General features: G+C 37.3%; 1 pseudogene; it reads left to right on the top strand.

Moving 5' to 3' along the window:
- The first annotated feature begins 4,224 nt into the window (after positions 1 to 4,224).
- Positions 4,225 to 10,733, top strand: LOC140594095 (small ribosomal subunit protein eS1 pseudogene; annotated as a pseudogene).
- Positions 10,734 to 25,500: the final 14,767 nt, after the last annotated feature.

The raw sequence follows: 25,500 nt of genomic DNA, 5'->3' as shown, positions 1-25,500 counted from the left end.
ATAAAATTTACCATCAGAACTTTAAAAATGTGCTGATGATGCACAAAGGAAAATGAAATCCATTTCTGGGGAAAAATAAATTAGCTCTCTGCAATGGGCAGGCACAGTCCCCAAGCTATAACCTTGAATCTATAAAGGACTGAATGCTTGAAACCAGGACATATATAAATTCAATGGAAGAGGTCATATTCTCTTTATATATTTTTTCTAATTTGAGAATACTTCATAATCTTTTGTTAATCTCACATTTCTCAATCTATTGACAATTTTTACTCAAGACCAAATAAATAAAAATGTATGTCTGGATTACCATGCCTACCACATAGGCACAGACATATTCTGCAGAGGATAAGCTAATTTGTTTTTGAGACTTATTTTAAGCAAGGGTGCAATATATTATACATCTAGCTTCAATAATAATCATCAAAAATACTTTAAAACACACAAAATTAAATCTAATTATAACTAGGAATAAGGGATATTCATGAAATTCAATTTTTCATGCTCTTCTTTGGTAAAAAGTAAGTAGCAGTTGATGGAAAAGTTCACATAAGAGAAAAATAAAAGTTTTATTTAAAAGATGATTGGAGAGAAGAAATGAAAAAGGAAATCAGGGAATAAGAGATCCAAAGAGACTTTGCATCATACTTTTAACATGTAGAATCTCCATGTGATCTTTAATAGTTGAGATTAAAGGCTAGTGGTCATTTACCACTTGTAAATAGTTTGTCCCTCCTAGGAAGGATTCTTTAAGATATTTGTTTAGGCAATTAGATATGTTATACAGAGACCAAAAGAAAAGAAAAAAATGACTTTCAGTTATTAATCCAGCCACCTATGTGTGTTTGTCCATTCATCTATTACTCTCCAAACTTCCAGTGTCTCAGAATGTTTTCAGAGTAGAAAAATGACTATCTTTAAAACAAAACAAACACAAGTGTTAAGTGCCCCTTTATTTTCTTTCCTTCTGCCATGGATGAAAACTTCTGATAAATAATAATTACTGTGCCAAGAGGTGGAGCAAGATATAAATCCAGTCTGCAATGCCATATATCCCACACTCATAGGTATTAAGCAGATTTGTTTCCTTTTACTTTGTCAAGAGATAAAATAATTTATGATATCTAGCAGGTTACTTAATTTCTCTGTGCCTCAATTTCCTTTTTCTGTAAAACAGGGTAAGCTATCTACCTCATAAGGTCATTGTGAGCATTAAAGGGTATCATATTTGCGGGGCACCTGGGTGGTTCAGTAGGTTGAGCGCCCAACCCTTGGTTTCAGCTCAGTCTTGATCTCAGCGTTGTGAGATCCAGCCCTGCATCACTTACACACTCAGGTCAGAGTGTGCTCTCTCCCTCTCCTTCTGCATCTCGCCTGGCTTGTACACTCTCTCTCAATTAATTAATTAAATCTTTAGAAAAAAAGGTATCATATCTTGGAAGTCCCTAGGACATAGTTTAACACATGTCACATGATCAATACTTGTTAGCCAATATCTGTATTACTTTAGTTGGTATCTATAGTTCAGTTAATAATAACCACTTCTTGCAGTCACAGTGCCTTGGGGAATAAAGACTCAAAAACTCTCAGATCCACAGACTATTACCACATCAAGTGTTCTGGTCCATGCAGGATCTTGCCAAATTTTGTCTTCCCTCCAGTTGTTTGAGCCCACTGATGAAAGACCACCAGGCACACATTGGAAACAAAATACAGTTAGTTTTATTAGCTTGTCTCACAGGGTAGAGAGTAGCCTAGTGGAACCATGAGCTTCTCTGAAGGGAGAGCTAGGAAAGTCAACTGAGAACATGGAAGGTACAGTGAGTCACAGGGCAGAGTTGGTGGGGCTTTGGCAGGTCTAGTTTTGTTTAGAACACAGAGCTCATGCGCAATTACAATTAGGTTGGTTTAGCTGAGGTCTCATCATTCATATACTGGGATAAACAGAATTTGTGGTTGATGTATCTTGCGTGTCCTGGTTCAGATCTGTCTGATTTGTGCCTCATGACAATGTTTCGCAAGGTCAGATATAAGCTCCTCCATCACAGCGGGCAGCCAGTCAGCAATAAAGGTGGAGACTTCTAGTAGTCCTGGTGCTGAAATGACTGTGGATCAGAGAAGGAGGGTATAAGTGGAGATGCAAATAAATGGCCAAACCTGAGAAATATTTATGAGGTTTTGGTGATTGATGAGATGCTGGGGGTAAAGGAAAAAGAAGTATCAAGGATGCTTGCTAGATACCTATGCCTACCAAATGTTTTGGCAAATATACATCTACACATAGAGCAACATACATATGCACCACAATGGGAACAACATCCACCCAGTATTCAACTAAATATTAATTTGAAACTGGTTGGAAAATCAAATATCATATTAAAGAATGGGATGAGCACTGGGTGTTATTCTATACGTTAGAAAATTGAACACCAATAAAAAATACATTTATATAAAAAAATAATGACATCTCCATAAAACATCTTTTATATTTTTAAGAGGATTTTAAACATGGAAATTAAATAATGATAACAACAATAATAAGTATTTTTATATCCATTCAGTTGAGAAACTGAGTCTTAGATTTTCTGAGTAATATTTTATTTTGTATTTGGTGCTATGGTCTGAGCACAAATGCTTTCTTTAATATTTAACAATTCCATTGAATTTGATCATTGTAGTGGCACAGATTTTAATAGCTCATTGGTTTTATTCATGTAAAAATTATTCCTCTTCACTGAGTAGTGTCTCTGCTGTCACCTCCTTCACAACGCCTGTGCATTCACACAGAAGTGAACCTTTTTCAATAATGCTCAGAATCTGACCTGTCTTTCTAGTTCACATAGTCACAGGGCAGGAGTAAATCAGAGGTCCCTTGATGTAAGTATTAAGGAAAGCAATAGAAGAGGGTGAAATGAAGCTTAAAATTAGAGCTCTATTAAAAGGTCCAGGTGAACCCTAGAAAATAATAGTTTAATGGAGTTGGTTTCTACACAATATGAAGAACCATGCTGGTACAGAGCGTGTAAAAAATCTGCCTTCCCAAGGTTAGCTTTGATTATGTCTGTACTTTCCTTATCTGATCAAGTAATTAATGAAACAAATGATGAAGACTTGTAATTCAAGCTGGAAAGGCAGAACAAAGTCACTGTTTGTTCAAATATGCCAGAAAATCATCCATTGCTGGATGCCAAATATCAAGAAGGAGATTTAGAGTTTGTAGAGGCAATTCTTCCAGCTTATCCCATAGCTTTCCTAAAGAATTTCTGTTTTATGCAATAGCTTGGGCTCAATATCATTATCAGTTAAGACTTTCAAAATTAAACTGGAAACACCATGTATACATGCTGATTTCCTGGAAAAAAAACTAGTCTGAATCAGTGTGGCAAATGCTGGTTTTCTGGAAAATACTAGTCTGAATCAGTGTGGCAAATTCTGTGCAAGTTTGGACATGTGTACATGCATATATGGATATATATGAGTACAATGCTTCAATCTGGTGTATTTCTCAGTTTTATAATCCTATCCACTAATTTGTGCTTGGATTATTCATAGTCTAGTGTTTTCTCATGTCATAGCTAAGTTTTTTTTTTTTCATAGCTAAGTTTTTCAAAATGATTTTATTTTGCATTTTGGTTATTTCTAATTATTTGGATTTTTTTGCATCCATCTATTCTTGTTTTCTTTCCTCCTTTCTGTTTGAATTATTTCTGCTTATCACAGAATTATTCGTCTTATTATTTGTAGGCTAAATATAACTCTTTCAACTTAATTTTACATTCTCACCCTTATTTTCAACTTCTAGACTGAATGGATTTCCAGAACACCATTGTAGTTTGTCCTCTGGTGTAACTAGTACTTCAGTTCTTAGCCTTGCCTCCCCTCCTAGTAGTTGTCTAGCAGTTTCCTCCGGGCTGCCTCCAGAGGCTCACCAACCAGACCAGGCCTTCTGCTGAGGGTGTGGAAATCCTATAATCAAGCAGTAGTGGCTAGGTGGGCTTTGGGGGCAAGCAGGTCAGGAGGGCTCCTCCCTGGACTCAAGACTCTGCTGCCCAGTTTTTTACACTACCCCAGGTAGTGATAGAATTTTATCTTTCAACTAGTGCACTGTCAGAGGAATCTGAGGGATGATGGAGACTGTGCATGAATACATCCTGTTTCCCACACTCGGTTCTCATGCAGCTTTTGTGATGCCCTAGAGCTCAAAACGAATGTGAGTTCCAGAAAATGCAAAATGAGCATGAGGTCAAGGTGTCATGTGTAAACCAACCTGTGGACGGCCTTGGGAGACCACACTTTCTGTTCCAACCAGAATTGTTTCAAACCAAAGAGAAGGTAAGGGAGCTCTGAGGGACCTAAGCTCTTTCCCCTTTCTTACTGGAGGGTCACTTCTCTGTATCAGCCAACTGCTTGAGCTGCAATGAAGACACAGAGGGGGAAAACCCAGGAACTCACAGCTTGGCTCCTTTCAGTTCTTCCTCACCACCAGGAAATAAAGGTAGAGGGTGCTGGCAAGACGTGTGCATATTGATAAGTTCAATATAGCAGTAGAGTCAGTGATCTGCAATGTTTCCACTGCTGGTAATAAAATATATGTACAGTATATACTATCAAACACAAACTGCAAGTTTGGTGATTCTGTGTGGGAGTCAAATGCTTTTATATTTGCATTTTAAATCAGCATTGCACAATATAAAGATGGATTACGGAAGTGTATTTCAATAATTTAAGTTTTGGGGATTCCTAGGTTGCTCAGTGGTTGAGCATCTGCCTTTGGCTCTGGGCCTGATCCCGGAGTCCTGAGATCGAGTCCCACATTGGGCTCCTTTCATGGAGCCTGCTTCTTCTCCCTCTGCCTGTGTCTCTGCCTTTCTTTCTGTGTCCCTCATGAATAAATAAAATCTTTATTAAAAAAATATTAAGTTTTTTAACTTTTTAAATTTTTCTTTAATTAGGACATTAAACAGCAAAAAATAAAATAACAAGTCAAAAGAAAGACCATGGATAAAAGGAAAAGGTTTTTATTCTAGTGCATTTAACAGTACTTTTTCTGTTCCTGTGTTTTGAACTAGGAGCCCATATTTGCATTTTATACCAAACCCTGCAAATTACATAGCCAGCCCTGGATACTAGATGAAGGAAAAAGACAGTATTTGAGTTAATAGGCACTTTGAGCCCAGACTATTGTTCTGAAGCTGTAGAGGCTTCTGTGTCAAACTGTGAGCTTGAATTCCATTTCAGGAAGGAAGCCTGCTCAGGTCTCTGTATAATGAGACACTCATTCTACAGAAGCCTCTCCTATTTGTGAGTAGAGGTCTTAAAATTCGGAGAGTACTGTTTATATTTCTATAATGCTCTATACTTGAGAAAGCAGCCTCTCTCCCTATCATAAATTAAAGAAGAATCTGTGGTTTTAACACTTTATATTTTTCTTTTTTTTAAATAATAAATTTATTTTTTTTTTGGTGTTCAATTTGCCAACTACAGAATAACACCCAGTGCTCATCCCGTCAAGTGCCTACCTCAGTGCCCGTCCCCCAGTCACCCCCACCCCCCACCACCTCCCCTTCCACCACCCCTAGTTCGTTTCCCAGAGTTAGGAGTCTTCCATGTTCTGTTTCCCTTTCTGATATTTCCTACCCATTTCTTCTCCCTTCCCTTCTATTCCCTTTTACTATTATTTATATTCCCCAAATGAATGAGACTATATAATGTTTGTCCTTCTCCAATTGACCTATTTCACTCAGCATAATACCCTCCAGTTCCATCCATGTCGAAGCAAATGAACACTTTATATTTTTCATAAATTTTCAGTTTCTGGCCTATGGAGATATTTATCTTGATTTGCTTATCCACCTTTTAAATTTATGTATTCATGTTTTGTCTAACAATACTCTGCATTTGGGCCAGAGTGGTGGGCAGATGTCTCTATAAGAGCACTTATTAACAGAAGTAAAGAGCTGGTTTTAGATATAGATATAATGAAATGGGGTTTAAGCATTCAATGTTTAATGGTTAATATTTAATGTTTTAATAAGATATGCAATTATTAAGAAAAAAAGGAAAAATGGTTTAGTTCCCAAAATATCTACTGCATCAAAATGATTCATCCTAAGCTATCTTCCTTTAGTGACTTTGGAAGGACTCACTTCTATAATTAGCATTCAGATGAATACAACTCTGCATCTCTGATGGTTACTGATATTGAAGGGCTGTTTCCCTTCTTTGCTAGATCTTTTTAATTTGAGTTTACATTGCAGTCAGTGACTATTAGGTTTAACCGAAGAACTCTTGTCTCTCTATTTATTTCTATATCTTGTCGGCAAAAAGGTGATGTTGCAAATAAACAGAATATTTCTTTAATGTCCCCCCAACTGGAAAAGAAGGAAAATGGGTGCAAGCCACCCAGAAGACGTTATCACAGATTGTTTTCTTTATCCTCTGAAAAAAAGTAATTACTATTCTATTTAAGCTAGGGAAGTTTAAAAAATGTATTCTGAAAATTGTAGTCTTCCATAATTATGATTTATTTGTGAACCAGTCACAAGGCCATAAACAAAGGAAATTATTCCCTTTTCTGAAACTTCTGCCTTCTGCAATGTGGGAAGTGGAGATTTGGGGGTATGAACATACTTCCTTTTCTCCATCCCATAGCTTCAAATGAATTGCCAATGAAGTGCCTCCAATCTCACATTATTAGAGTCTAAACCCAAGTTCATAAAATTCTCTCTGTTCTGATATTTTCTGCAGATGATAAATTTCTTGCCCAGTGTCACTTGTCTAGTGTCAACATAAAAGACCAGAGATAGGAGAGCCTGCCCATTTTCTAGCCAAAAAGTGCAATTTCCACTTGGCATTCTATCAAGCCAAGGGAAGGGAGTATCTGCTGCCACCAACACTATTTTGTCAGGTGTGGTTGCATTTTAGCAGATGCACTGAGAACCTAACTCCAAGACTAACTTCATGTCTTTCCAAAACATCACTTGTCTTCTCTCTATACCAAATTTCAAGGATGGTAAAAGTAGGTGAAAAGCTTTATTCTCCATGGATTTATATATATTGGAGGCTCAACCTCTGACCTACTTTATTTTTTTTTACATTTTAATACATTTTTATTGATGTCTATGATACTCAATGTTACATTAGCTTCAGGCATACGACATAGTGATTCAAGAGCTGTACGTTGTGTTATGCTCAATGTGTAGCTACCATCTCTGACCTACTTTTGTAAGTTTGAGAAATGTGTGCCTTACTCCCAGGTCAAGAGTGCCTTCTCAATTGGGCCTCTTTAAGAATCTCTATTTGATTATATTTGATTAGATTGATTTAACTTGAACCTCAGTAGGTCAACAAAGGATTAGTTATAAAAACTATAAACACACTGACATGAAGAACAAACAGAAAATATATAACTCAGTTAAAATTAGCTTGTAAAATTCATAATCTTTGTTTCCCCCATTCGAATAAGTGTTCTGTAATCCACCACCTAAGCAGCATACAATTCAAATAACACTTATATGTCACAGGATTTTTTATTGTTTCTACAGGCAGTCCTGTGGTCATATACGGGCACTGGTTCTTGCTAATAGAATGATAGTAGCATAATTATATTATCTCTCTCAACCTTTAATTTTTCATCTGTAAGATGAAGATAAAAGATTATTTCACATAGTTATTGTAAGGATTTAATAAAAGGGTGTGCCAGTGATTTCTCAGCTTCAGTATGCATAAGAATCACTTGGCATGCATGTTTAAATGCATGAGCTACAGCTGCACTGACTCTAATTCAGAACGTCTTGATAGTACACAAGAATGTACAATTTAAGCATGAACCATACTGTTTTAAGTGGTCACTGGATAGTTAAGAATCATCCATATATGTCAACCAAGTCGTAAAATGTCACAGAGTGAGGATTTTGCTCGTTCTAGGACACTGAGAACTATACTGTTGGACCCTGGCTCACGGGTGCCAACGTGTCCCGGTGGACGCCCCAGAGACTCAGACCCCAGACAGGCAGATGCAACAAGCAAGAGGGTTTATTGGACGTTTGCGCAAACGGGCTCTCCGCCTCCGAGGTGGCAGAGCCCCGATTAGCAATTACAGGCATCTTTTAAAGGCAAAAAACCGCGGGAGTAGCATAGCATTCGGGTTATGACGTGATTGATTTCTTTGAAGGTCAACACGACCATGTTCAGGGACTTTTCCAGTCAGGGTGAGGCGGGGGATAGTTTTCTTATCTCGGAAAAACAGAATGTTTTCGTTGCTTGAATTCATGGGAGGCGCCTGGATGGGCTGCCTCAGGGTTAGGCCTGGGCCCACTCACGGGGGGTGGTGGGGGGGTGGGGGGGTTTCTTCAATACCAACGTACCCTCCTTCACAAGGATGCTGCTTAGCCCTTGGCGGGACGTTGCTAGAGTAGTGGCCCCTGCTCAGGACCACTCCATATATTCTTAGCACCGTCACTGCGCTGGATCTGCCATGTTCTCAGATCTGAATCTTAGACTGAATCAGTGTTTCAGATGTCAATGCAAAAATCTTGTCCTTTCCAGTGACTCAGTCTTCTGTGCGCTGGTATTTCTCTCTCCAGGAACAGAACTCAGCACCCTCTCCTGGCTGTCTCCCCTTGGCTTTCCTGGAAGGCCTGGGAATGACATCTATCCTTCACCTCTCTTCTTGTCTCTACCTCAAATGTTCTTTAGGCAACATTGCGATGAAAAAAGAGTCTTTTGGGGAATTAAAGTAAATCCATCTGAAACTCTGATGGAGTCCAAGCAAATGACCCACCATCCACACATTTATAGAGTGACCAGAAAATACAGTTGCAAACAAACAAGATGCTTATAGACTAATATTGTCCAGCCTCCTCTATCTGTGAACTGGAGTGTTAGTCATGAGAATCCTGGGAACTGGTTTGATTTCAAACAACTGTCTTAATAGGACTGTCATAAAGTGTAAACAAAATAGGATACTAGTGAAAGTATACAGCTTGTGAGCAATCCCTGGCAGATCCTTCATTTCGTAATACTATAAAAGCCAATGAACAGAGACTGATTTATTCAATCAAGAATTAAAACTTAAGGAATCCCTTATTAAAATGCAAATAAGTTATATAATTATCCCATAACTAACTGCCCTGTTGGAAAGCTCACTTCAACAAATTGATGTTACAAATTAAAGTTTTAAAACGTGGAAAGGAAATAATAGAAAGAGATGCTTCCAAGATAGCAGCAGAATGCCTCAGGAAGACAGAGGCCTTGTCACACTGGAACGTGCACCTGGAGGAAAAATTAATGCACCAAACACCAGGAGTTAGGAGAGAAAGAAAAAGTGGGCAGAATCAAGTTGAAAATTCAGTTACTTTGTAACTTTTCTCAGGGCCTCCCTGTCCCTAAATCATCCTGAGAGCAGAGTTGATGCTGTGCTACACCTTGGAGCAGGTGACAGGAATGAGTGCTTTTCTGTCCTCTACCTTTGAGCAGAAGGTGGGAGCAATATTTTCTAATTGGCTCAAATCCTGAGCATCATCAATGAAGGACTGATATCATTTCATGGTGATTGCTAAACTTCTACATGAATTATATGATTTTTAAATAATTTTGAGTAAGAAAGATGAAAGTAATGATTTCAAGCAGGAATAGGTTAATTTATTTCTAAGATTTTTTTTTAAGTGTAGTTGCATAGGTATGTCATCTTCTGCATGATGCTTAGTGAAGTCAATTTTCCACAAAGTGCAAAACTGTTTAAATCAGGGATAGGCAAGAGCCAGCTCCTTAGGAAAGTAGTGAAAAGGGAGCTGTGAAGAAAGTGATTGGCCCACTTTCTAAGAAAGATTAATATGATGTGAAAGCACTAGCTACGTACAAAATAAGAAATATTGGAAAAACATTAATCACAAGAACTCGAGGAACCGAAATTGCATCTGATGGCCTCAAGGGTTATGTTTTTGAAGTGAATCTTGCTCATCTGAAAAATGATGTAGTCGAACTTACAAAATTCAAGCTCATTACTGAGGATATTTAGGACAAAAACTGCCTGGTTAATGTCCACGGCATGTATCTTACCTGTGATGAAATGTGCTTCATGGTCAAAAAATGTTAGACTGTGACTGAAGCTCATGTTGATGTCAAGACTACTGATGGTTATTTGCTTTGTCTATTTTTGTGTTTGTTTCACTAAAAGACACGCACACAATAATCAGATTCAGAAGACCTCTTATGCTAAGCACCATTAGGTCCTCCAAATTTGGAAAAAGATAATAGAAGTCATGACTTGAGAAGTGCAAACAAATGACTTGAAAGAAGTGCTCAATAAATTGATTCCAAATAGCATCAGAAAAGATGGAGATAAGGCTTGTTAGTCTATTCATCCACTCCATGATGTCTTCATTATAAAAGTAAAAATGCTAAAGAAGTCCAGGTTTGAATTGGGAAAGCTCATGGATCTTCATGGTGAAGGTAGTAGTTCTGGAAAAGCTACTGGGGGGTACCTGGGTAGCTCAGTGGTTGAACGCCTGCCTTTGGCTCAGGTCGTAATCCTGGAGTTCTGGGATCAGGTCCGCATTGGGGTCCCCACAAGGAGCCTGCTTCCCTCTCTGCCTATATCTCTGCCTCTCATGAATAAATAAATAAAATCTTTTTTTTTTTTTTAAAGCTGCTACTGGGACAGGTGCTCAATTGAACAAGCTGATGAATATGAGCCACCAGTCCAAGAATCTGTTTTAAATACAGACATTTAATTGACAAATAAAAAATAGTATTGGTCATATTTAATTTCTGATCATTCTCTTTAAATAATCTTGGTGAAGCAGATATCTTGAACCAACAATGTGAACTTTTCTGAACTGTTGTATGGATTTTATCCATTGTTCTTGGCTACTAACTAGGGGCAAGAGGGTAGATCTATTTTAAGGTGTAGTGATCTGAATGGAAGTGTTATCAGTGATTAATAAAAATGAATTTTAAAAAATCGGAGATCAGCAAGTAAACTGTCAAATCTGGCCCACCACTGTTTCTGTAGGTAAAATTTTATTGACATACAACCAACTTGCTGGCTGACTTCCAGCAACAGTGGTAGAGTTAGATCTAAAATGAGTTACAACAGAGACCTAATGACCTCTAAAACCTGCAATATCCTTCTATTTGGCCCTTTATCAAACTAGTTTTCTGACTCCCAGTTTAAATAAAGTCCCCTCTTTAAAAAAATCTCAAAGCTTCAGTATCTTTTAGACAAAATGGCATGAAGCCTTAGTAGTTGAACACAGCCATCTGGCAGACACATGGACCACAGGAGTATTCAAGGAGAGGATGATGCTTTGAAATGTAAATTTAAAAATTAACCTGAAAACCCAAATTTCTCTTCTTGGATATAATTTTGATATGACTTTTTGCTAAAAACAAACATTATCATAAGATTAACAAATGGGTGTCACAAATTTCTCAAATTCATTTAAAATCTAATTCTATATGCTTTTTTTCAGGAACATAATAATGTCTACATCTCATTAAAATACATTATACAGAGAAGTGATGTATAATTAAATATTTAAAATGAATACTGATATAAGCCATTGGGGCTTGACTGTAAGAGATTTAGGACAAAGCATTAGTTGGAAATTGGCCAAAGTTAGAATCAGAACCAAAGACTCTGACTTGATAATGGTGCTATCCCCTGAGAAAACTGATTTCTGTCCATAAATAACAGGGCCATAGGGCATGTTCACATGTAATCTGGGCAGATGCCATTATCAAAAAGGCCAGCTCTGGCAGATAGGGGTGCCACTCCAGGTGGACAGGTGTGACTGGTACACCAGCTGGTCCTGGTGTAGCGAAGAACTGAACTAGTTCGAAACAAGAAACAGAGCAAACAGTAACGGGTCCAGCCTCTGTTCTCAGGGGTTCTGGGTGTTGTACCTCAGTTGCTCACCAGGATTGATTTCAATGCTCTGGAGTGTAGCTGCTTATGGGTGCTACGAAGATTGAAAGCCTACGGTCGCTTTCACCCCATTTAGGTAACTGGGGTTCACCTTTCAACCAGCCTTTATCAAGTCCCAGCTATCAGCCTTTTGCCTCACTCATGGAGGAACAGCCTGGCAGAGAGAAAAGTTGGCACCACTGTATTTAGAAAACCTAGACCCAAATGGTAATCTGGTCACTTCTTGCCTGACATTGAGACATCTCTTCAGGACCTTCCTGACTCTTGGTTTGCTCTTGGGAAATCTAAAATAAGAGCACACTGATGTATCTCAGAAGACAACATACGGCAGTGTGAAACCTAGTGAAAATGGACTCAGGTAAGTTCTCGCCACTCCTCAGAACTTCCCCTCGAGGTCCCTCCTCCACAACCAAGGAGAAGTCAAGAAGTTACCACAGCTCCACCAGTGACAAGTCCTCTTCCAGGGAACTGGAACTGGTTCCAGTTGAACTGATTCAAAACAGCCCCTCCTAACTTGCCCCTTCCTTCTAGAAAAGGAGCTGTTCTATGCTTTGCCATAGTTTGTTTCCCAAGTTTCAGTTCCTCTGCTATTCCCAAATAAATTCATCTCTGCTGGTTAAATAACTGACAATTTTACCTTTAAGGTTGATGGGGATCATATGAGAAAAGTGTGGGAAATTGCTATCTGTGTAAAAGAGCTGTTTTTAAATCTGTGATTTTTTTGTTATTTTTCATACCACTATAATGATAGTTAAAAATTCCCCCTAAATCTTAGCAAAGAATACTGTTAACATAGATATTTAGTTTTTTCACAGACCTTAATAAATATGCTTTATTTTAATGTTTACCTATTTTTGTATATTTCTTAAATTGAGATATATTTGACATTTAATGTTACATTAGTTTCATGTGTTCAATATAATGATTTAATATATGTATGCATATTTCACTTTTTAGCATATTTTTATGTAATATTTTATCCATTTTTTAACTTTTTTTTACATAGTATTTTTTAAATGTTTGCATGTGGTAGAAGGGGAGAAATGGAGAGTTTGGTGGGTGACACCTAACAAATGGGCTCTACAGGGAGCTCACCTCCTCTACTCCTTGTGTGGAGTCCAAACCCACCACTGGGCTCCCAGACCGCTGTCTGTGGCTGCCTTGACTAGCTGCCACAGCCACCCTGAGCATCTGCTTCAAGAGAGAGTTGTTTATGCCTGATTAGTCCTTAGCAAAGCCACTATACATAGTAAAAACAGCATTTGAATCTGAAATGTCACCTGTGTACATATCAAGTCCAGATGCTCAATTGAAATGGAGAATGAAGGGGGTCAGAGGGACAATGATGGGGCAGGCTGCCATCCAGGGAGTGGAATCAGTTCTGAGGATAGTCCATGAGTACTGTATACCCCCCAGGATGCTTCTTGTATATAGAGGCCACCTCACTCAGCTAACAGGAAAGGTTGAGCAGTACCAGAAGGATGGTGACTGAGAGACTGGTGTAGCTGACCAACTAGACCTCCCGACCACCTTGGCCCTGAGGACAGACTATGCCCTCGTAGCATATATTCATGTATATTATGTATACATTACCAAGTATAAATATTTACTGATTTGGAAATCTTGTTTGCTTTGTCATAAAGTCCAAATTCTTTATAAAGCACTACTTAAAAACATATAAACTACAATGAAGATTTTAATATTTAAAATAATACTAGTAGCCACTTCCACTTATTTCCCAATGTGCCATTAAAACATTAACTACAGTGATCCTTCGAAAAACTCCAAGAAATATATGGTAATATTTTTAGCTAACAAATAGAAAAGATTAAGCTTGATTTTCCTATATGATCTATTATTTTAAATCCCACTTTCTGGCAACTGTAATTGTGGCTAAATGAGAAAATTAAATTGATCAAAGTTAATGTTCACATAACCATATTCAAATACTGAAAGACTATCTAAGAACTCTGTCAAAGTGCTGCAACACAGCTTCTTATCAGCAGAATTATGAGGCTATCAGATTTACCAATTTTAAATCCAGTGATTATTGAAGCTCAACTATCAATAGAAATCAGTGCCCAGAAAATCAAACTGCCTCCTTTACAAAAATAAAAGTAGCATTCTTCATTACATATTTATGAAGGAACAAGTCTAAGTGTTCTCTAATCAGGAGAAATACATATACATTTATCCTCTGGAAGTATCATTTGCTCAAGTCTTGAGGAAGCTCTCACATTTGTCTTTGTAAACAGCTCTGGTATTTTAAATACTTCAGTTTGGTGGATAAATGTACGTATATAACTATACTAATGTCAGAAAGGATCAGAAGTTTCCAGACACAAGCCACACAATTTCAACTTTGTCTTTTCAAGGTGGTGAATAGAAAACCAGCGTTGGATATCATATGAGAAAAGACATTAAGTGAAGAAATCCACATCATTTTATTAGTATGCAAACAGACAAGGAAAAAAGGATAAAAATTAATCAGAGATTATAATACTAATAAAAATGTTAAGCTGTGAATAATACCATAAGTGGCATAGTTCAAAAGATAATTGGACTTTCTGATCACATACTGAATTTCATTTATATAATACGGCTAGAATTCTCTAACGTGTACACAATTACTCAAATTTCACATTAATATATTTATACCTATTAATTCATATACAGAGTCATTGGAACATGGAAGTCTTATTGGCCATCCAAAAAAGGATAATATATTAATAGCTTAGTCTCCCTAAAGAATGTTTGTTTGCCACATGAATATTTCATATTTGGAAAAGCTCTAAATTTGAATATAGATTGACTCATAATGTGTTCTTGGGCTCTACTCAGCAGTGCAAATGACATTTAGTAATTCACATAACTTCTGAAAAATCTACAAACCTAACCTTTTTCAGATTACTATATTACTTTTGCAAATTAACTATAAACGACACTCAGTTTTAGAAAATAAATATCCGCAGGAAGCCACTTGGATAATTAAATATTTTATTCTTTAAAAATTAATGTATACTGGCAAGTATATGAAGCAACAGGAAGTCCGTTGCTGGTGGAAATGCAAAATGTTACAGCTACTTTGGAAGACAGTTTGGCAATTTCTTACAAAATTAAACATATTTTTACAGTATGATCCAGCAATTTTATTCCCTGGTGGTTAACCAAAGGAGTTGAAAATTTATGTCCCCATGAAAAACCTGTACATGGATGTTTAGAGCAGCTTTATTCGTTATCAAAACTTGAAAGCAACCAAGATGTCCTTAGGTAGTTGAGTGGATAAACTGCAACATCCAGACTGTGGAATATTATTCAGTGTTAAAAAGAAATGTTATCCAGCCATTAAAAACATGGAGGAAATCTAAATGCACATTACTAAGTGAAAGAAGCAAATATGAAAAGGCTACAGGCTGCATGGTTCTACTATATGACATTCTGGAAAAGGGAAAACTGTGGGAACAGTTAAATTCAGTGGTTATGAAGGGTTAGCAGGGAAAAAGGGGTAAATAGAGCTCAGAGGATTTTTAGGACAATGAAACCAATTCTATATGACACTGCAACTGTGAGTAAACGTCATTATCCATTTGTCCAAACCCATAGCATGTACAAAACCAAGAGTGAGCCCTAATGTAAATCGTGAACTTTGGATGGATACGATGCATCAATGTAGCCTCATGGATTACAAGTGTCCCACTCTAATAGGGGATGTTCATTATGGGAGAGGCCGTTCTTGTGTGTGTTGGGGGGAACATACGGGAAATCTTCCTACCTTTCTCTCAGTTTTGCTGTGAACCCAAAACTTTTCTAAAATAATAAAAATCCTGTAATTTATTTTTTAGTGGGCAAAGGATCTGCTAAGACATTACTTTAAAGAAGATATGTAAATAGCCAGCATGAAAAGATGTTCAACATCACTGATTACAAGAGAAATGCAAATTGAAACCACAATGAGGTACTGTTTCACACCTGTTGAGATGAGTATAATAAAAAAGAGAGAGAGAATAAGTGTTGGTGAGGATGTAGAGAAATTCGAACCCTTGGGCATTGCCAGTACGAACATAAAATTAGGCAGTACTTTGGAAAACAATCTAGAGTTTTTATGAGGAAAAAATTTCCTCAAAAACTTAGAATTTTCACATGATTCAGCAACTCCACTGCTAGGTATATAACCACCCATCCACCCCGAAATCAAAATATGCATCCACACAAAAAGTGGTAATGTATGTTTATAGCAGCATTTTTCGTAATAGTGAAAAAGTAGAAACAGCTCAAGCATCCTTCAACTGATGAATGGATAAATAAAATGTGGTCTATCCACACAATGGGATATTATTTGGCAATACAAAGGAAGTATTGGTACACATTCCAGCATAGATGAACCTTGAAGACATTATGTTAAGCAGAAGAAATACATCACAAAAGATACATATTGTATGATTCCAATTGTATGAAATATCTAGAAAGCAAATCCATAGAGATAGAGAACATATTAGTGGTTAGCCAGGGCTAGTAGGGGATGGGAGATCTAGAATAAATGGAGAATGACACCAATGGGTTTAGGGTTTCTTTCTGAGATGATGAGAATATCCTCAAATTGTGCTAATGGTTACATAACCTTATGAATATACTGAAATTCACTTTATTGTACACTTTTTTAAAAATATTTTTTCTATTGTACACTTTAAATGGCTGATTTGTATAATACACAATTTGTATCTCAATAAAATTGACATTAAAAAAAACTTAATAGGTTCATGATAGAAAAACAGGTTAAAAAGGAAACCAGACAATTCTCAGAAACTATATAAATATAACTGTTAAACCCATGAAAAGATACACACCGGGGTTTAGCTTCTGACCCACGTCTAACATTTACCATGAAGATGAAACTCCAATAACATAAAAACACATCTGCACAAAGTTATTCATAACAGTAAAGCTTATAATTTCAACATGTTGTAAACAACTTAAACACTCAAATGTAGAAAAATGACTGAAAAAGATTTGGTGCATCCACAGAATGGAGTATTGTTCTGCTGTAAAATAAAGGGAGATGTTTATGAGCGGACATGGAGGGATTTCCAAGCCAGATTGTTAAGTGAAATGAGCAAAATGCAAAGGGATATCTATACGGTGCTCTTTCTGTATAAACAAATATGAAGTATGTGCATCCATACATCCACACACAGAAGGGCAAATCAGAGATTAAGAGATCAATTACCTGCAGGAGTGAGTGAGAGCAACAGAGAGAGGATAGGAGTGTGCACTTCTCAGGGTACAGGTCCTGGTAGAGTTCTATCTTTTACAATCATGTGAATTATTCACATAAAGCTATTTGAAGTTGATAAATTTGCTTTTGAATCTTTGTTTTTGGCAGTTGATATGGGGAAAATTTATTAAACTGCTTCCAGTGAATTTTGGGATTGAGTAAATAAAATAATCCAGTTCTTTTACATTTATTCCCTAAATAATTCATTCAAAATTTATTTATTGAGGTGCTCCTGGGTGGCTCAGTCAGTTGAGCCTCTGCCTTCAGCTCAGGTCATGATCTCAGGGTCCTGAGATCAAGTCCCACATTAGGTTCCTTGCTCAGTGGGGAGTCTGCTTGTCCCTCTTCCTCTGACACTCCCCCCTGCTTGTGCTCTCTCTCTCTCTCTTTCTCAAATAAATAAAATCTAAAAACAAAACAAAACAATATATATATATTGTTTTGTTTTTAGATATATAATGTATATATATATATATATATATATATATATATATATATATATATACTTATGGAGTACCCAATAACATAATAGCTGCCAGTTCATATACAGATAACCACACAAAAATTAAGGAATGGAGAATATATTCAATATGCCAAATTTTATTTGGGAAAATAAAAAGCAAAAATAATTTCAAGGTAAGAAATTAACTTAAAAAGAAACCAAAGAAACCTATGGGAGAAATTTACATACTTGTTTGTACTTGTAAGTGATAGGTTAGAGGGATTTTTAAGGAGATAAAACAATGCACCTTCTTTGGGGAAGGTGTGGCCAATCAGGGAATTTGACCACTCATTCGGCTTGAAATTGGTTTAAAATGACATGAGCACCCTGGTCCGTCTACGTGTACTACAAATGGATCACTGCTGAAAGTAGCTGACAGAGTTTCAAATTATAAAGACATTCTTTTCATAGACATTCAGATCTCCTGTGAAATTAGCGTAGTACACACACAAAAACGCATACAAATGACTTCATAATTTCTACCTAAGTATCTGCTAAAGCATTTTTATTAAGTTGTCAATGATATTGTTTGCTAGGTGATTAATGAGGATCCTCTAAATAAAATAATGCTTTGTCAAAATACTTGTAATTCATCTATTTTGGGGTGTTTGTGTTCATAACAGACTACTTATTACTGCTCCCATTACACAAAAGTGCTTTCTAGAGGTAACCATTTTCAAATGGTTTAATTACACTGTAGCATAATTTTAATTTGATTAGAATTTATGGCATCTCTCCATTGCCTTTCAAATGAAAGAACATATTCAATAAATGTATAATTAAATATTAAAGCTTAGAGAGGAGGAAAACGATGGAGAAGGAAAGCATATCCTTTTCTCTAGAATTCATTTGTTGACTTGCAAATGAATTATCAGGAGACTGGTGAAGAAATCTCCTTTGCATGGCTATCACAGATTTATTCTATGTAAGGAGGATTGGCTTCCTTCTACACGAGGCAGGACAGAAGGTGGAGAAAGATTTTTTTGTACCCTACGCCACAAATACCATGTTGTGTCCTATCACTTCAAGACTAATGTATGTATATCTGCATATAGGTATCATAGTTTTGAAGAAACAAAAAGGAAGAACTCACTCCAAATTGCTTAACCTGTTATTTTTCCCATTAAAGACAGTACTATGCCATAGGACATTCCCTTCTATATTTAGAGTTAGAGGGTGTGAAGGTTAATTTTATGTTCAATTTAACTGAGCTAAGGGATGTCCAAATAGCTGGTAAAATGTTATTTCTGGGTGTTTCTGTAATGGTGCACCTGGAAAAGATTATCTTTGAATTGGTAGACTGAGTAGAGAAGATTGCTTTTCCCAGTGGAGGTGGGCATCATCCAGTCCTGAGGGCCTGAAAACCACAAAAAGGCAGTGGAAGGACAAATTTCTTTTCCATACTTGAGCTGGGGCATCCACCTTCCCCTGTCCTCAAATATCAGACTCAGGTTGAATTACACCACTAGTGTTCCTTGTTCTCCAGCAGAAAAATGGTGGAACTCTTCAGCCTCCATAATCGCTTGAGCCAAACCCTATAATTTATAGGTTATAAATCCCACAAGCAGAACACTTGGGTGGTTCAATGGTTGAGCGTCTCCCTTTGACTTATGTCGTGATCCTGGAGTCCCGGGATTGAGTCCCACATTGGGCTCCCCTCAGGGAGCCTGCTTCTCCCTCTTCCTGTGTCTCTGTCTCTCTCTGTGTGTCTCTCATGAATAAATAAATAAAATCTTTTTTAAAAAATCCCACAAAGCTTCTCATTCTGACTAATACAGGAGGTTCTGGCCTCAAAAGGTTGTTATCATTAAACATGTTCTAGTAGGTGTTACTTAAATTTTCTACAGACAAGCTACATATGTCTACAGAAATGAAGCACCATGTCACCACAATGGTTCTCCTTGATCTTCTGATTAATACAGAATTCCTCCTCATAGGTGGAAGCATTCTGCCAAACAATTTTGGATTTGGTATCATGAGGAAGTCACTGACTGCATGGCTGGCTATTCATGACTTCTGCTGCTAATTGCAAAGCAGAAAAGGTAAATTTGAGGAAATTTAGTGTGTGTGTTTGTGTGTGTGTGTGTGTGTGTGTGTGTGTGTGTGTGTGTGTTGAAGATGTAAAATTTATTTTCTGTTGTGGATTATGATCAAAATATTGGAAAGTCATTTAGGTTTGGATTATTAGGACAGCAACAGATTTTACTGCCAAAATGTGTTACCACAAGAACTGTGAATGATGATAGCCTAACACCATCCTGGTAAAATAAAAAATTGTCTTGACTAGTATTAGATTAGCTAAATCTTCTGCTCACATCTTTATAAGTAACAAAATCATGTAAAATCTATGATTCAGTTTGATCACTTAGCATTTGTTATTGTTGGGACACCTGGGTGGCTCAGTGGTTGAGTGTCTGCTTTTGGCTCATGGCATGATCCTGGGGTCCTGGGATCAAGTCCTGCATCAGGCTTCCCTCAGGGAGCCTATTCTCCCTCTGCTTGTTTCTCTGCCTTTCTCTCTGTGTCTCTCATGAATAAATGAATAAAATCTTAGAAAAGAATTTGCTATTGTTTTATTAAGTGTATTTTAACTTCAAAAGAATTACTTTATTACATGGATATTAAGTCTGATTATGGAAATTGCAACAGATTCTGATGTATGCCTTCTTGAAATGTGAATATTTTAAAGAGGGGGATACATTTTGCACTGTCCTAAATAAAAAGTATTCCTTGGATTGCCCTACCAAGGCAGAGAGGACTGGCATGAAGAGTCCGTAATAACCAGGTCGGAGTGATAACTCCACGTTTAGTAAAAATCTTATTTATCTTCTCTAGTAAGAATATCTCATTTGCTGAGAAATAGCCTCAAAGGCAGCATAGCATAAATTTGCAGGATAGGAAGCACACATTCTCTAGGAGGTGTCAGGAGGTAAGGCTAAGAAGGATCAGACCTTTCATCTGTTATTCTAGATATTGAGGAAACAGACCCTCCCATTGGCTACTGGCTTGGTCCGTGTAGGGTACACATAGTTGGGTGCAGTTTCCAAGACAGTAGTGTAACAAAGCCCTTAATAGGTCATTACATTGTTCTGTGAGGCCAGTTTCTGTTTGTCTGTTTTCTGTAATGAAACAGTACATGGAATAATAGGCAGTCTATGAATTCACCCATTTTGTACCTTACAAAATGAGTCCCTTGGTCTGGATGATGTTATATGATATCCCTTCCAGTAAATAAGAAAATATGCGAGCCCTTAGAAAGTAGTACAGTCAGAGGTACAGAAATGAAGGAAATCCCAAAATAATGAATGCTTGTTGCCTCCAGGATGAAATAGGTCTGCTGTAGCTAATTTCTCAATATATGGCTGGCTGGTCTTCTTGAGTTATGGTACCACGTTGAAGGCTCATCAATAGTAGTTGCTCTTGGCAGATAATCAGTCACAGCATTACCTACATCATTCTTAAGGGGAAGTGGTTGTCATCATGCCCATCTATTTGTCAAGTGAATTCTAGATAGCAGATGCTCTGTGGTGTCCATGTGCAGGAGACACAAATCTACATGCGTTGAGCTCCCTCCCTCCCACAAGTCTGTCTCTATTCCACTTCTTGACATCCTTATCATTGATTGTTTATCTTGCCCCCTGCCACTCATGGCTGACATTTGTTTACTGCTGCTTGATTTCATGTGGATCCTTACCTTAGACAATGGAAAAGACCAAGTAAACTGCTCACGGAAATGGTCATTGGAAAGGCTCATTCTATCTTTTAGGGTGTCTTCTGAGAGGGTATGTAGGTACAGCTCACGTCTACATGGCAGACAAATCTATTATTACTCAAATCCAATATATTTTTCACTTCAGTGACGTGGTCATAGACAATTCTCTCTGACCCAGAAGTAGATAAAGGTCAGATGTAGAATCAGTGCAGAAGCAGCAGGTTATATGAGAGTCTGAACTACCCATTCCTGAGATGTCTTTGTAAACACAATTACCTGTCCAGACTAATAAAAAACAATTAAAAAAAAAAACTTCTGCCATATGAAAGATTGTTATTGTGACTGTCTGTATACCTTAAGTCTTAGCATTTCTGATGTTTTCTAACATTTCACAGGTAGCTGAGTTCAACTGTAACATGATCCTAACTTCAGAATGCTGCTGGGGACCAACAGCTCATCAGGACAACTATCTTGTACATAGTAAGTAATTTTCTGTTGCAAATGGCATGGCCTTGCTCTGCATAATGAAGACTCCACAAAGCTTTTATATCCCCCATGGCATAGCTGTAGGGCGATCCTGAGCATATCTAGAAAAGTTTTCGGTTTTAACACAGTGTTCTGGACCTGATGTAGAGCTCAGTCTTTGAGATCCCATTCAAAACGAGCATCTTCCTGCACCTCTGATAGTTTTCACCAGTATACCCAATACAGGACATACAATCTCCTGAATCCAAAGAAACCCCCTAAGTGTCATGCTTCTTCCACGGAGGCTCAGAGGCAACAATTTCCTCTTTACCTTTAAGGGAATGTCCTACCTTTCAAAACACTGAATCCCTAAACACTTGGTGACCCAGGACTCTAATCTCTGCAGTAATTTCCTCCCACATTTTGCCGTGCACCTAGCCTACATACGATGGCTGATCCCTGGAACCAATTAACTTAATGTTATTATTTATATAGTGAGATAGCGGGAGATTCATCAGAAATTAAGAAGATAAAGATCTCATAGACCACAGTGTGACTGAAACCGTGACAGTTAACACAGCCTGGGACAGGAAAGTAAACATTTGCTGTTTTCCTTCTTGTATAAAAGGCAGTTGGACTAATTTTCTTTTGTAAGTGGGACGAAGAGCAAACACCCTGTGATTGGCAACTATACAGTGCCGTGGGCACTACGTTAGTCAAGGCGCAGGGAGGGCTGTCCTCTGCCTATAATTACAGATGAGGTTGGGTGGATGTGAGGCAGTGCACCAAAGCATCTCATAAGGAATGGAAAGCCGGCTGTTATTAAATAGATGTCAATTTCTGGTTTGGTATTGGTTTGAAATTCTTTTAAGACCATTAAAGTAAACTAAATATCCCATCTTGTTATTCCCTTAGTAAGACAAATGATGGGATGATGACAAATGCAGGGTATTTATACAGTGATTTTGCAATATTTTCACAATTTCCTGAAACCTTATGTGTTATTCACTGTGCTGAATGGCATACATAGTAATAAATTGGTATTCAGAGAAGTTAAGTTACTTGCCAAAGTCACAGTCATTCCTTGAAAAGTCTGAAATTCAAATCTGGCCCACTCAAAAGCTGCTATATTTTCCTTTACAGCATCTTACTTCCTAGTTCATCTCATAGTTTGGGAAGCTTTTCTTTTCTTTTTTTTTTTAATTTATTTTTATTGGTGTTCAATTTGCCAACGTATAGAATAACACCCAGTGCTCATCCCATCAACTGCCCCCCTCAGTGCCCATCACCCAGTCACCCCCACCCCCACCCACCTCCCTTTCCACCACCCCTAGTTCGTTTCCCAGAGTTAGGAGTCTCTCATGTTCTGTCTCCCTTTCTGATATTTAGCTTTTATTTTCTAACGTTTGTTTTACAGCAGCTACTATTTTCACAGACAATTGGAGGGACAAAAAGAACAAACATGACAGAGTGACATAAAATTGCAAAATCTACCTTGTCTAATATCAAAAAAAAAAAACCAAATCAATTAATAGTTATATCAGTTAAAATTTACCAGCACCAACGTGCAAGGAAAAGGGAGTCTTCTAATGACAAGAATTTGCAAACTAGAAACTAAGGAATAAACAAGATTCTAGGTCTGTGATGAACCACAGCCTGGGAATCCTCTATGTCTATTCTCCTTGTTCTCAAACATCCTCACAGAGATGCCCAGCTGGGTCACAGAGAGGTCAACTAAGTGCATATTTGTACTGTTCTTCTTGTCTCTTCTGATGAGTGTGTTGTCTATATGGGTTTTGGTGAAGGGTAGGTGAAATGGGGATGCCGCTGGTGAGCATCCAGTGATTCTCTTTGTGCAGGTTAAGACTCCAGGGCTGGACAGCACAAGGGTATGTGCCCATGACAACTGGTTTTCATTTCACATTTAGAGTGACACAAAATAGTATTATAACCCTTCTGAACCCTTATTCATCACAGACTCCTTATCCTCTATGACTATTTCTCATAGAAAGAATCTTTTTCCTTGTCCTTAGAGTCATTTAAGTCAGTCTAGATGCACTACAGCCAATGGCACTACTATATATAGGCAAGAAAAACAGTTGGTCTAGAGCATCAGGATAAGTCTAGAACAGCAGAAAAATTAAATAACCAAGTCAGCAATCGTGTCAACTCCTAGAATCTGGTACTACTTTATATGCTATTCAGGTGTGTAGGGCAAACCAAAGCACCCTTGTAAAGGATGACTCCCATTATGGAAAAAAAGGCATAGAAAGAAAATAACTTTTAGAGGTCCTTCTTTTTCTTTTTTTTTTTTTTTTTTTTTTAATACATTTCTCTGCTTCCCTTTCGGTTTCTCTGCTTCCCTTTCTGGTTTCAACAGATATACTTAGTCTCTTGATATTGTATTATCCTTTATTCCCTAATCTTTTAAAATGAGATGACCTCCGTCTTGCAGGTGGTAAAAATGGAAATCATTGAATAAACATAATGCCACAGATGAGAATTGCTCTTAGAAAGTTAAAAATTGTTCTTTTTTATATGTCTTTTCTAACGTGCATGCATTTCAATTCCCTGCTTGCCCTTTCTTCTATTTTAATATAATTGAGTGGGAAGTGATGTTCTCTAGAATATATTATTTGTGGAAGAAGTTAGATAGCATATACTCACTATAGGAAAGGAATTCTTCCTGAAACTCTTTCCCCAGCATTGAGCTCTACTTTGTACCTTACGATTCCCTGTGAGTCTTACGCTGCAGAATCCTGCACACTAAACGCTTTCTGCCACCTCCCTGCGACTTTTGTCGTTGTGGTTCAAGGGAAGGGCACAATTTATTTTAACATCTTTTCTGTGCTCATTAAAGACTGTCTCCTCAATTTTTTTTTCCTGAAGCTATCCCTTTACTTCTGGTTATTAAATTAAACTCCTATCAGTTATATGTTGAGCTGGCTCATAATATTTTCTACATCCCCTAACCTAACTTACATATTTGTATCTTTTTATGGAAATTAAATAAAACATTTTTCATTTATACTTACTATAATTAGTTTTTAATTCAAATACACTTTTTCCCTCATAGTAGAATATTTTGGAGAAGTTCTGACAAATTTCCCAATGCCTTACTCATGGAGTGTGTGTGTATATGTGTGTGTGTTTTGGGGGGATTATTTCCAGCATTAGGACCTTATGCTGGGGTCTTAGTTTTAGATTACTTCCTGTGTGTCCCTAAGGCCATACACATCTTTTTTTTTTTTGGTGTACCTCAAAAAAACCCAAATATCATATAAAGCCCCCTGGATTACTATAGTATCAGAATTTAATCTAATTATTTTGGGAACCCCAATTAGATTTTTCCTTCTGAGGCTGTCATTTATTTCTCTTAACCTTTCCTCATGGTCTTTTAATTGATTTTCTCTTTTTTCCTTAGCTTCCTTCCTTGCCATCAACTTGTCTTCTATGTCACTCACTCTTTCTTCTACCTCATTAACCCTCATTGTTAGGACCTCCAGTTTGGATTGCATCTCATTTAATTGATTTTTAATTTCTGCCTGATTAGATCTAAATTCTGCAGTCATGAAGTCTCTTGAATCCTTTGTGCTGGTCTACACAGCTTGGGGGCGTCT

This window comes from Vulpes vulpes, chromosome 10 (genome assembly GCF_048418805.1).
Source record: "Vulpes vulpes isolate BD-2025 chromosome 10, VulVul3, whole genome shotgun sequence".
Taxonomy (NCBI): Eukaryota; Metazoa; Chordata; class Mammalia; order Carnivora; family Canidae; genus Vulpes; species Vulpes vulpes.
This window is presented reverse-complemented; position numbering and strand designations above follow the sequence as displayed.